A 13,900-nucleotide genomic window follows, 5' to 3' on the forward strand; every position below is an offset into this window, starting at 1 on the left:
TGATCTTCCCCTCAGACTGGTGGCAAGCATTATACCACACTGGTTAATATTCTGAGCCAGGAAAGCACTAACATTGGCAACTTCATGAACAATAGCAACTCTTCTCCAAATTATTTTACATCTATAACTCTGTATAAATAAATGTGCATTGCTTAGAGCAGACCTTACATAAAGTTACCATATGGTCTGTGAAACAGGAGTAATAAATATATTCCTGTCTTGTATGCTGGAGATATAGAAATGCCCCTAGGTTTTCATTAACTATATAATATTGTATTTGTCTCAATAGGAAAATTATTCCTGTTTGCACATAAATATCCACATGTTGACTTTTCCCAGAAAACTGTAACTCAGTAAACATGTGCACACAAATACAAATTAAATCAGTATGTGAAAGCTTAACTTCAAATTTGCAGAATAACACAAGACTATTCATGAAATGTTTGCTAAGCCTAGCATAAGCAAGCAGAAGATGCTTGCTCAATCTTCCTGTGTCTCAAAGGCACAGAGAATATTTGTGGGCCTTGCTAAAGCCTAAACACAAGTGTCTGCAGATTCTGAATATGCTTTTCTGGGCAGTGATAATTATTTTTGATAAAAGAATAATAAGGCAGGACCTTTTAGACAAACTATTTTAATGCATGAGCTTTCGTGACTTAGAGAGTCAGTTACAGCAGGTAGTGACAAATATTCCATACTAGCTAGGCTGGGCGTAGAGCATTCGCGCCTCCGGCTGGCCCACCCACCACCGCTCTCCCCCCCCCCACTGGCCCACCTGGTTTTCTGGCCGGCCGGCCCATTTCTCCCCCACCGCCCGCTTCTCGCATCCCACCCTGCACTTTATGGCTGGCAGATGCTGGCCCGCTTCTTCTCCCCCCCCCCCGCCTGGCTGGGCTTTCCAGCCGGCCTGCTTCTTCTCCCCCCTTCCCGCCCACCTGCCAACTCCCGGCAGTGGCCGCCTCCTCCCTGTGACCAGGCCGGCCAGACACTGCCTCCTCCTCCCTGTGGCCGGCCCAGCCCACTGCCACCTTCTGCTTCCGCGGCTTCTTTCAGCCAGCATCGCCATTTTCTCCCTGTCTCTATCCTATCTGGCTGCTGCTCGCAAACTTTCGCGAGAGCTTCCACACATGGGATTAGCAACTGGTATGCCTAGGAGAATTAAAAATATTGATACATTTAAAGAGAAATCTACAGTATGTCAGTGGGTTTACACATACCAGGTAGCAAAGGAGAGAAATTTCCAAGTATGTGTCTCTGTATTGTGCATAAAACCCATAATATCTATTCAAAGAGAAATTGGCACAATCAAATTTCACTATAGGCTCTTCTGCTATTTCATGTTGCAAATATCTCCCTGAATTTATCTTCTTAAGTACAGCCAACCCGAGTTCTGTGACTTTATGTCCAGGGAGGTTAAAATGCTCACCAACCGCCCCTTACCGCCCACTCTGGTGCCACTTGGAACACTTGAAACGTGCCGACTGTAAGGACACCGGAAGGGCAATTTCTATGTCCAGGCTGACCAGTCTGCTTTGCAAGAGTTTTAGTCAAAATGAGGCTTTTGGGCCTGTGATGGCAAAAATATACCTTCGATACTGTCTCTAATATGATCTGTTTTTCAAGCAGTTTCCGAATATCAAAGGGTGCTTTGACCAGCCTTCAGAACATCTCAAGCTCTCTGATTTTGAGTGGTAGCTCTGCCCCTGCCAGCCTCGCCTTGTTCCCCCTTCACTCAGTTCTCTTTCATCCCTTCTAGCCCGAAGGGATAGCATTTTTTCTTGGGTGCTCTCTTGCTCTCTGTGATCAAAAGGTTGAATAATTCCTCTTTATCCTTGTTATTGTCTCCTTTGAGTTGTTTTAGCATTTTATTCCTGCTTTTCCTATCCAGTTGTGCTCCTTCTCTTTGCCGTTGGCCTCTTGTTTTCTCAGTCGGCTCCTCCACCCCCCACCCACCACTTCCAACCCTTCCCACCCTTTTGGGGTTGAAGTAAAGTTTTTCACCACCAATTTTTATCCGTGGGCCAGGCCACCTCCCGACCCTCATTTTTCCCCTTACTGATTTTTTGTAGAGGGCTTCATCTCCAATGTTGCCCTCCCTTTTATTCTGTTTTTTAAAAACAAAAATCCAGGTGCCCATTGTGGTTAAATTTTTTTCTGGGGGGAAAGTGCTGAGGGGTCTCAATCCCATCTGTTGCTCCCCACCCCGACCTTCTCTGTATGGCCAGCAAGGTGATTTTTAAGCATTGTACACTTTGTAGGGCTAAGATATCTTTTTCTGATGGCCACTCCCACTGACCAGTCTGTTTGGGGGAATCCCACGAGGTTGAAGGTTGTGCACATTGCCTCAAATTTACTAAACAAGACCATAAGAACCAGGCAAGCCGTCTACGCTCTCTCCTGTGGGAGAGAGCCCTTGTTCCTGACAAGTCTGCTGTGCCCTCAGTACCCACAGCGCTGCCCTTGCCTCAGGAGGCAGTACCTCCTGTACCAGTGTTTCTCAACCACTGGTCTGCAGACCGGTGCTGGTCCGCGAGGCATTGGATACTGGTCCAAGAGGCATCACTAATAAAAACCACCCCCAAAAAACAATTTCGGGCTGTCAGGGGCCGCCGCCAGAAGCTCTCCAAAGTTCATTTCCAGGCAGCCCTCGCTGCTGTGAAATGAACATTATCCAGCAGCAAGGGCTGCCTGCCTAGAAATGAGCTTTGGAGAGCTCGCCTGGGCTCTGTGGACTCTGGGCCCCGCCCCCTTTGCGCATGACATCACTGGGGGGAGGGGTGGTAGTGAGGGCCCTGACCCCTTTACTAACTGCTGGTCCAGGAAACTACGCATGAAGAGTGTACCAGTCCATGACTCCAAAATCATTGCGAAACACTGCCCTGGCCTTATGGGCTGGCCTTACGAGTGCCAGTCACAGTATTCCAAGGCTCTTGTGCAAGGAGAGATGGAACTAAAGAGACAGTAGAATTTTAATTAGTGCCAAAGATGATAGCCATTGCATGGTTGATTCTGTGGACTTGACGTATCCATACTTTATTGTTCTTGACCCTTTTTTTTCTTTAGGTTGCAGCTGGTTTATCTCCAGTTAAAGGCACCAGGTAAACCTGTTGAACATGTCACCTGACTCAATGCAGGTTGTGAAAACTTATCAATCCCAAGATCTCATTTTAAGCAGGGGGGTGTAATGATGGTAGGGCTTCAGAGGAGGACACAAGGCCGCACTCAGAGCAACTGCTAGCAGGCTAGTCCTTTCCTAATAAGGGGGAAAGCCTGGGAAATTCAAAAATGGACCAATCCCAAGGACTGGGCGGGAACTACCTACACAGTTACCTATTGAAGATGAGAAAGCTTTGTTCTCTAAGTTATATCCCAGGAGGGCCCCGAGGAAGCAGAAGGCTGAGTACTGCTGTGGAAGTGGGAAGGCCACAGCGAGTGAGTAACAAGTTAGGACCAGTTCAGTTAGACACATGAGGGAACTTATATGTTTCTTTTCTGTATTGCTTGGAATCTGAGTTGCCAGGTTTGATAAAAACTCTTTCTTTTTTACAATCTGCTTTATGAAGAGACAATTGATCTTATTGCCTAATTTTGTTTTTCTTGTAATGTAATAATAAACCCTTGTTGGTGAAGTATGCTACTCTTCATTTTGAAGAGTAGTCATAAGCTTTTGAAAGCCTTGGATTGCTCAGCCCTTTTTGGAAGGGTTTTGCCACTTTACTCCCTCCCCCCCAGGATCCTGGTTGCTGGGATAGATGACATCAGGGCCAGACCACAAACCAAACCCTGTAATTGGCTACAGTCTCCCACATGGGAACCAATTAAATTAAGAGTTGACTTTTCCCTCTCTTTTTGGGAGGAGGGGTTTCTTGTCTTTTGTGAGTTTCTTTGGAGGTTTTGGAGTGAAGAAGATGGCCTTTCTGTCTCTCTCCCTCAGGCCTTACTCAGCTTGAGGTGAGAAGGTGTCTTGGAGGCTTGTGGAGTATAACAGCCCCAAGGACCAGGATAAAAGGTGTAGTGGGTAGAGGCGTATCTAGGATAGGGCAGGCAAGGCATGTGCCCTGGGTGACACTTGAAGGGGGGTGCCATTTTTTAAAATTAATTTTTTTAAATGACTGCCGAAAACAAAATGGCCACCACGCATGCTCAAATGGCCTCTGGGAGGCCCTAGGCCATGCCAGGCCTTGCAGAGGCCATATGAGCATGCACGGTGGCCATTTTGTTCTCAGTGGCCATTTTTTTTAAAAAAATATTTTTTTAAATGGCCACAGCACATGCTCAAATGGTTCCTGCAAGGCCCTAGAGGCCATCAGGGGGATGGGGAACCTTTGCAGACACCCCGCCACACACACACACACACACACACACACACACACAGCCTTTAGGAAGCCCCCCAAAGGGGCTACAGGTAAAAAAATTAAAATTTAATATAATATAAGTTACTGTACACATATTCAGATTGGCACTATGTACAGAGAATCAGGGCTTGTGAATACTGAGCTGAAGCTTATGAGCTAGTATTGTATTCATTTGCTCTTACTTTGCTTCTTGTGATAAGTGAGTTAAATGTGATGTCTTAATAATATGGCTATTAATGCTGAGTTTGTCTTTGAATCAATGTGAAATCCTTAGTATTGAGGCCCACTGGGAGTTTCTTGCTCTCTTTCTCTCATTTTAACTGTCTTTCTGAAATACTAGAATATATTTCAAGCAGTGACACAGTTTACTCTGCATATCCTTTAATTATTTCCAGAGTATCTGGAAAAAGTCAAATTCTCCATTTATTTTTAAAACTTATGTAATAGTGATGCTACAATGCATAGTAGAAAATTAGACAGGCACTTCTGTTTAGTTTTCCAAGTACACTTCTGCATAGTATTTGGGTATTTCATGAGCCCCAGCATACTGAAATGTGTCATTTTCCAGCATTTTTTGGTCTGGCTACATCCACTGCTAAATAGTTTTTGAAATATTAAAAGATTAATGAGCTTGACTTGTATTTTTCAGCTGATATTATGGTAAAGTTATCTGAAAGATGGGTGTCAGATGTTTGGACAGGGGGCACAATTTCAGTGCTTGCCCTAGGCGCTATTTTCCCTAGATACACCTCTGATAGGGATAGTAATTGTAGTCAGTTTGTGCTAGCTTATTCTCCCCACCCTGGGTTGTGTAGCAAGGGTGTCTTACTATTAATAAGGTTGGGGCCTGTTTTTTTTATTTCCCCCGATTTGCTCCAATTCATGTCCCACTGTAATAATAAAGCTTGTTGAGTTGTTAATACTGTTCCCTGAGTGCTTGGTGGAGAAAGGAGGGCCCCAAGTCTCATGCCTCCCAAGCCCTAGACTGAAGGAGCCACAATTTTCTAATATTTCCCCCCAAGTGATCACTTTGCAGTTTCAGGTCCTTGGTGAAACTGTGATGAAGACTGGGTATCCTGTTTGATCCAGTCTGGTATACCTGCCAGGGGTAGGGGAGGGGGGCAGGCATGTCTGGAAAAACATTCCCAGGTTGTGAACAGGTGGTAGCAGCAGTATACCAGCCATGGCCTGCCCAAAAGGTTTGGGGCGGGGTCTGATCACCCCAGCACCCACTACACTTTTTATGGGTCATGTAGGCAGCACCAATGAAGAAATTATTTGCCATGTCAATATCACCCAACTCAAGGGATGGTAATACTGGTGTGGGAAATGACTGAGCATGTAGCTACCTCCACCCAGATGATCTTATTTCAGAACTTATAGCTACGATATACAAAAGGAGCCACACTAGTGATTCCCATGTTGCTCTTGGAAATGTATTGATTTATACCAGTTGCAGGGGAGTTACCAGTTGCAGGGGAGTAATGGCAGGAGAGAGGGCAGGCCCTCAACTTCTGCCTGTGGCTTCCAGCGGCATCTGGTGGGCCACTGTGCGAATCAGGATGCTGGACTAGATGGGCCTTGGGCCTGATCCAGCAGGGCTGTTCTTATGTTCTTATACTCTCCACTTACCCAAGAAGAACAAGTTTTAGAGCAGCCTTTTGCAGAACCAATTTCCTTATGTGGAGATGTATGATGGTATTGAACTATTTGTTTACTAACCTAGAAGTGGAGAGCAGACCAACACTCTGATAGACACTGCTCAGGCTCGGACTGGCCCACAGAGCAACAGGGCATATTCCCGGGGCGCCCCACCCACGGGGCACCCCTGCACCCTGACTCCCACCCTTAATTATCCATTCTGCTCAAAACCTGGCGCCCTCCCCACACACGTTCCACTGCCCTCTCAGTGCCCCCAGTCTGGCCCTGACACTTCTCGTAGTAAAAGGAGCACCATTTCCTTAAAAGCTACAGTATACCACTCTCCCCAAGACTGTTTCTTGCCAGCAAACAGACAAAGCTCAAATTCTCTCCCCTGCCCCCACCTTTTCTATCTACACTGAAACTGCCAACTTATTTTCAGTCCCACTTAAGTAGAGGAGGCATATCACAAACGGCAACATAGCCACCCAGTGTCATTAAAGACCCAACTTTTTAGCCTGGCTTTTGATGATATCTGGTACTTAATTTAAAACTGGTTTAAACATTTTCTGGTTTTAAACTGTTTTATTATTATGTGTTTTTATTTTAAAAAATAAAAATAACTTTAGGAAGGGCGGTATATAAATTGAATAAATAAGTAAATAAATCAAGCAAGCAGGTGCACAGTTTCCATTAGCAAAGTGCACGAAAGGCTTAGGAAAAGATCACTCTGTATATCTGAAGAGCATACTTGTAGCATTGTTCCTTCTCAAGAACTGACCGGGCACTTCCTTGTTCTTTTCCTTCCAGTTATGACCTTGTACCAGCAAAGTTAAAACAATCTACATTATAACTGTGCAGGATAAATTCATGTTCGGTTGCAATGCAGTTTCTGGTTTCAGTGCAACCACACTTGGTTGCAATCTTATCCCACACAGCTGGTGCAGTGGAGCATATGATTTTTCCTTTTGAGTGCAAAATACTTTACAAGCTTTATTGTGCTTATCTGAATAACAACCCAGCCATTAGTATTCCTATTTTTACAGTAGGAGCGGATGGCTGTGTAAGAAATTGAGCCTAGTTTCCCAGATTCAAAGCTAACATACTGAGCCTAACTTGATCCCCTGTGTAGGTTTTTAAAGCCATGGATGCTGTGTACCTTTTCTGCAGCAAATGACACCAGTGTATACCGTGGAAAGACTGCCATAAATGCTGAGAGTCATTGTATAATTCTGATTCGACACACTTTTACAAGCAAAATCCTTTCAGGACTGATAAACAGAGAAATCTCTGAGCAGGTGCAGATAAATCAATTAATAAATAAGCTCGACACTAGGGAAAGTAAGCAACATAAATAACATGGCATAAGTTTGCCTTGGCAAGAGTGGGCCAGGTGAGGAGGATCCATGTCTCAGAGTTAAGTTTATTTGAAATTAATCTCATCTATGGACTAAAGAAGTTCATAAAGACAGCATTACCAGAATAAAATAATGTTTCTACCTTTGGGGAGTGAAACCGGTGTATAACATATTTTATAACTGGGTTAGATCACAAAGTGATCATTGTCTTCTTTTTATGTCTCTGTTGGCCTCCAGGCTTTTCGTTATGACGACTAGTTCAAAACTAAAGTGGGCCAAAAGCTTATTTGAAAAAGGAGTTGTGAGCATTTAACTGTTACTGGCAGAGAATATTGTGTTTATGGTATGTTTATGTTTTAATGTGTTTATGGTATGAGCCAGCGTAGTGTAGTGATTAGAGTGCTGGACCAGGACCGGGGAGACCCGAGTTCAAATCCCCATTCAGCCATGAGACTAGCTGGGTGACTCTGGGCCAGTCACTTCTCTCTCAGCCTAGCCTACTTCACAGGGTTGTTGTGAGGAGAAACTTAAGTATGTAGTACACCACTCTGGGCTCCTTGGAGGAAGAGCGGGATATAAATGTTAAAAAAAAAGTTTAAGTAACTGAAAACCAAAATTACCACTTTCCACCAACATTCAGATTGTTAACCCTGGGGGTGGGGGGAAGAAACCAAAACCTGGACTAAAGCTTTGAAGGTACTCTATTGTAGACTGCAGGTTTATGGAAACAAACAAAAAGATAAAATAGATTTAAATAAAAACATAGCATGTCACATGATGATCAGCATCACAGGACTAATTTTGTCCATATACCTATAAAATTGATCTTCTCAGTTAAATGGATCTGTATATTGCTTTATGACTTGTCAAAGCAATGCTTACATTGCTCTTCCTCCCATTCTAGAATACAAGGAAACAGTGTTGGCATGAAACCACTGGGAGAGATCATCTAGAGATTTAGTTTGTGGTGTTATCAGTATGCTGATGTCACCCAGCTCAACCTCTCATTTCCAGCAATGAATCCCAAGAATACCTACTGAAACAACTAGTCCCAAGAATATCTACTGAAACTTCAAACCTGTGTTTGGAGGCAGTTCTGGGATGAATGAAGGGGGGAAAGCTGAAATGAAATCCAGGTAAGATAGAGGTGCAATTGGTGGGAGATTCTGCCTTGCTAGATGGGAGCATTAGACTTGTCTGAGGTGGGTTTGCACACTCCTTGAATGAGCCAGTATGCAATTTGGAGGTTCTCCTTGACCCAGCCTTCTTCGCAGATATCTAGGGCTACAGCCAGAAGTGTCCTTTACTAGCTTTGAGTGCTGTGCTATCTGTGACCCTTTCTTGAGGCTCCTCAGGGATCTATGCATTGGTTACATCTAGGCTGTAATGCACTCTCTTTAGGTCTGCCCTTGAAGTCAGTTTGGAAGCTTCAGTTGGTATAAAAAGCTGTGACAGGGGCAGGCTAGCTGGAACATATGATGCCCCTCTTAGCCCAGATACAGTGGCTACCAATATGCCCCCAAGCTCAACTGAGCATGCTGGTTTTAATCTTTAAAGCCCTGAATGATCTGAGATGAGGTTACCTAAAAGACCATCTCCTCCCATATTAACTTAGCCAAGGTATTGGCCTTGGCGGTTCTATTAATGTCCGCCTAAGAGGTCTTGTTCTCTGGTCCCCATTGACTGAAATTTGATTGGTGGGTACTACATACAGGACTTTCTTGTAGCTTTGCCATACTTCGGGAATTCCCTCCCAAGGGATATTTGGCTGGCTTTCTCTTTATCAAGTTTAAGGAAACAGGTTAAGACCTTGGCTCCTAATAAAGCTTTTGACTCTGTAGGGAGAGCTTTGTTTTTACTTCATTTTAATTGCTGCTACAGTCATCCCTTGCCAACTGCGAGGGATCTGTTCCTGGAAAACCTAGTAGCTGGCTAATTCGCATTAGACAAGCAACAGGAAAGCATTGGAAATGGGGTTAGGGGAACTGTGGTGATGGAAGGGCCAAAAAGCAAAAACAGAAAGGATTGTTTTTAATGAAAGGTGGTATAAAAATTTAACAATAAATGGAAAATAAATATATAAAAGAATATTCCTCTGAAGCTCTGGAAATGACCCACCCAGAAATTGCCCCTTGACTCCTGAAATAACCCCCAAACACCCGATTTTTTTTTAAATTGCCAAACCGCAGATATTCAGCTTGCAGTTGGCAAGTCTGGTGACACTTTCCTAGTCGCGGATACTCAAATCTGCGATTGGGAAACCTGCGGTTGGAGAGGGACAACTGTATTTTATTTATCTGTTTCAGTGTATTTCTATGATATGTTTGTTGTATTTTTGTACTTTGTTGTGAGCTGCTTTGTTGCCTGATGGCTAAAAGTGAGGTATAAATAATTAAAACAAAGACTGAGTGTTCCAATGCAACTCTCTACAATGGAAGATTGCAACTGCTCTTAATGAGTCTGTTATTTCCCCCAACAGGTGACTGTCTAAATGCAGACATTAGTGGGATGAGCGGGAGAAGGTGGCTGGGCCGTGTGGAATGAAAAAGCCTCTAAGTGGAGGTACCCTCTTTCAGTCACACCCCAACAACCCTTAATGATCACTTAGACACAGAAATCTTGCAGCTTGTATGTATCATTATCCCGTCTTTCCATAGCAACTAGGCAACCATCCAAAACGTCCAGAGACAAAACTGTTCCCCAGCCTCAGTGCCATACAGACCACAAGTGAGGCCTACAACAGCAGCAATGGCAAGTGGGAAGTCTGCTGTTCTACTCTTCATCCTTGTGTGGCTCCTGTGCAGTTTCAAGCATGTTACAGAGGGAAATATAAAATGGGCACAGCCATACCCAGCATGAAGATGCAGTGACAGACAAGGCTAGTGAACTCCTCTGCCTGTCATGCAGATTGCAAAGGCAAAGGAGCTGTGTGGCAAGAAAGAAGTTAGCAACCTCATTCTTTGATGCTGTCAAATCAAATAAGCAAATTAAAAAAAAAACTCTCTCCACAAGCCATGCTGTTCCATAGATGCCATGACTGTTTAACTTTTTTTAAAAAAATTATGATTATTAACTAATAAGACTCCCCCAGCTTGTAACTCAGCACTACTGACTTCATGTTGGGGAACACAATAAGAAGGTGAGGGGGTCAGAGGGTTCACTGCCACAACATCCCATCAGAGTTACTGTCTTGCCCCTGGAACCAACAGCTCCTTGTCTTCTTAAACTGGCTCCTAAGTGTAGCTGTTGTGATATGTATTCATACTCTGTGAAATTGAGGGGGCAGGCAGTGGATGACATCGACTAAGAAAATAATGAGCAGGTCCTACCAAACAACAAAATGCATATGGGGTGTGAAAGCTGGGTGTGATGGAGGGGGCAGAGAGGTTGCCTGGGTGAGGCCACTGGTTCTTACATCGCTCATTCTTGTGATCATGCTGCATTGTCTTAGTGTTTGTTTTCCCCAGCCCTTTCTTCAGTCCCTAGAAGACTGTTGCTAGGGATTAAACTTGGTCCCACTTTTGTAAGAAACCTGTGCTATCCTGCCGAGTCTATAGCTTGGGAAGGGATGTGTCAGAGGCTAGATCACTGAAAGAAAAGGCCCCATCATTTGTCCCTTTGCTCTCTGCTGATATCTGGCTTATATTCCTGCGTCCTCTCTCTTTTGTCCACATACTGTTAGGCATGGACCTGGGGGCCCAGGTCTGTGTGCCCATTCTCCTAGAGTGCCCCATGATGTTTCTCAAGGGAAAGGGACCCATTTTATATTTCCAGAATGGCTTGGCCTAGAGTTCTGAAATTTGGCACAGATGTAGGATAGGTTATCAGGATACTGTGTATTGATTTAGAAGAGGATTTGGCAATCCGTTGATTTTTTTAAAAAAACTTCACATAAGTCCTATAAGTGACTTGTTTCATGGTAGAAAATTACAAAAACTTCTGGAACTACTTGTCAATCACCACACACCCTTGTTGCCCAACCCTTTACATTTCAGAATGTTTGGGCTTGGAGTTCTGAAATTGGGCACACATGTAGCCCGAGATGGCAGCACTCTGCATTTTTATTTCAAGGAAATCAGTCAATCCTGTGATTTTTAATGAATTTCTCCCTACTGCTGTAAAGATACCAGAAAGTTATTTCTGTCCATAGAGTACTTCACACCTAGTGAAAGTGGGATTAACTGTCACATCTGGATCTATCTATCTACAAATGCACTATGCTCAAGTTGGTCTGTGATCCAGAAGGTCTGCATGAGAACTGTAAAACAAGGGACATGTAGTGTGGCTTTAATATTTTTCCCTTCTGAATGAACTATATGTCCAAGTTGACTTTGTGTATGAACTGGGGAACAAGGGATACGTGTTGTGTCACAGTAAATTTGTGAATGGTCAAGAGGCAGTAAGAATCCATTGGAGCTTATAGTCTCCCCGCACCCAGCAAATGCACTCTGGCCCAGATCTGTGGGTTTATGGTGAATGATCAAGAAGACATATGAATCCTTTGGGGGTTGTGTAGTCTTTTTTTCCTTTCCAAATGCACCCTGGCCCGGACCTGTGAGAAATGGATATATACGGTGAAGATGCTTATTTTGCAGATATATACGTGAAATTGATATATACGGAGAAGATGCTTATTTTGCCGAGGGGTCCCCGTAAGTTCATTAGGTCCAGAGTCCAAAATTACCTAGTTGCACCTCTATATATTATTGTCTCCAGGACACCATTAAAGTAAGGTTTGCCCTGTAGAGGCTGGATTTCCATCCCCAAGGGAAGGGACTTGAATCTACTGTATATCTGCTGTTTCTCATTACTGATGGGTAGAGTGGTGCTGTCTTTCTATGTATATAGATTGTATGTGAGGGTTTATGTACTGGTGAGGTGAGGATGACTGAGAATCAAGTCTTCTTCATTGCACTAGAGTATGATAATGGAGCAGAGGTTTCCAACCTTAGGTTTCCAGCTTTTGTAGAACTACAACTCCCATCATCTGCCTTTAGCCATTGTGGCTAAGTATGATGGGAGTTGGTGTCTGACAACACCTGAAAATCACAAGTTGGCAACCCCTGTGCTGAGTGACAGAAACAGGAACTAGGGCTTTTTCCTGGCCTCTCATAATCTCAAAAGTATGTACATGCATGTGAGAGGGAAGGAATAATATTCTGAAATAAATGCAAAACTCAACATTTCCAAACTTTGTTTACACACACACACACACACACACCCCACACACACACACCGGTTTTCTCCTGGATTTTTTTTTTTTTAGAAAGAAAACAGGTTCCTCCTTGATTGTAATATTTCTCAACATTGCTGAGCTCATATTGCTCTGTAGTCAGGTGGTGAACTTAATTCTCCTAATTTCTTTGGTTTAAAATGTACAAAGCATTTGGTTTCATCCACATAACTGGCTTATGAAGCTGCAATCAAAGGTCACTGCAATAGTATCCTCACACCAACTGACGAGAGGATTATGAGACTTATGACTATTGTAATATTTTTGGAACTGTACATAGCTCACTGACTTAAACACAAAACAAACCTCTTTTAAAACATCTTCATTTATGCCAATTTTAACCCTCATCTGGATTTTGGGATAGATGTCCAGCCCCCAGCTGCATAAAGTTGCTTAAAGACTTCCAGCTATGGTCTTGTTGCCAAACTCTTACTTGCACTCTGGTACCCTATAGATCCTCAAGCATGGCCTCTCACCAGTTGTTATATTTATGTTAATAAAAATATGACACAGGGTAGGAAACTACTCCAAAATGAATGGAATCCCTGTGGTGGGGTGGCTTCAATACCATTTCCTCTATAAGTCAATTGGCAGAAAAACCACCCCAGAAATGAATGGGCTTTCTATGGTGGGATAGTTTTTCTATCCCATGCCCATGCTAAGTCATTTGGGATGAGGGAGAACACCCTGTTTCTCTTCAGAAACTTCAGTTTTGTTTCCTCTGATGATACTGTCTCAAAATCAGTCTGAGATACTGCATAGTTCTTTGCTCCTGAATTAGGCCAGATGAAACCAGCCTCTTCCACAATATCAGACCTAGTAAAGTAAAGCCTTCAGAAGCATCTGACCTTGCAGAAGCAGTAATTTTCCAGCAGAACAAAGCCAAAAGGATCATAACAGCAGCAACCACAACATGTTAACCTCAATAAGCCTAGCACCAGTGGATCAACTCTGTGCAGTACATCTGGGGTCTTCTCCTGTTTCTCCTACTGGGAAACACCCGAGAAGGAGGTGGTGATTGGAGCTTGGTTCCAAGTGGAGAAAGCAAGAAGATGTAGAGGGGAGATGTGTAGCATTGAATAGTCTGCTGTTGACCTCACTCACCTGCCAGTGAAGGTACCAAGATAATGGGTGTATGACAAACAGAAATGGCAAAAGGTGGTCTACTAGCAGTCTATCATTCACCCACTGCACAGTGCTGAGGTGGGGCCTGGGTCCTCTGATGAGAGGCCACACCAAGAGAAGCTTAGTCCAGCAGGAGGAGACAGTGAGTGACCAACTCCCTCCCCTGAAATTTAAGACCAAGAAAGGAT

The 13,900-nt window shown here is 43.7% G+C and overlaps 1 long non-coding RNA gene across 1 annotated transcript; it reads left to right on the forward strand.

Moving 5' to 3' along the window:
* Positions 1 to 8,355: 8,355 nt before the first annotated feature.
* On the forward strand, positions 8,356 to 10,346 carry LOC128339872 (uncharacterized). Its single transcript, XR_008313284.1, has 3 exons — positions 8,356 to 8,490; positions 9,834 to 9,916; positions 10,012 to 10,346. It is a non-coding gene; the product is annotated as an uncharacterized LOC128339872 (long non-coding RNA).
* Positions 10,347 to 13,900: the final 3,554 nt, after the last annotated feature.

This window comes from Hemicordylus capensis, chromosome 1 (assembly GCF_027244095.1).
Source record: "Hemicordylus capensis ecotype Gifberg chromosome 1, rHemCap1.1.pri, whole genome shotgun sequence".
In the NCBI taxonomy this organism is placed as follows: domain Eukaryota; kingdom Metazoa; phylum Chordata; class Lepidosauria; order Squamata; family Cordylidae; genus Hemicordylus; species Hemicordylus capensis.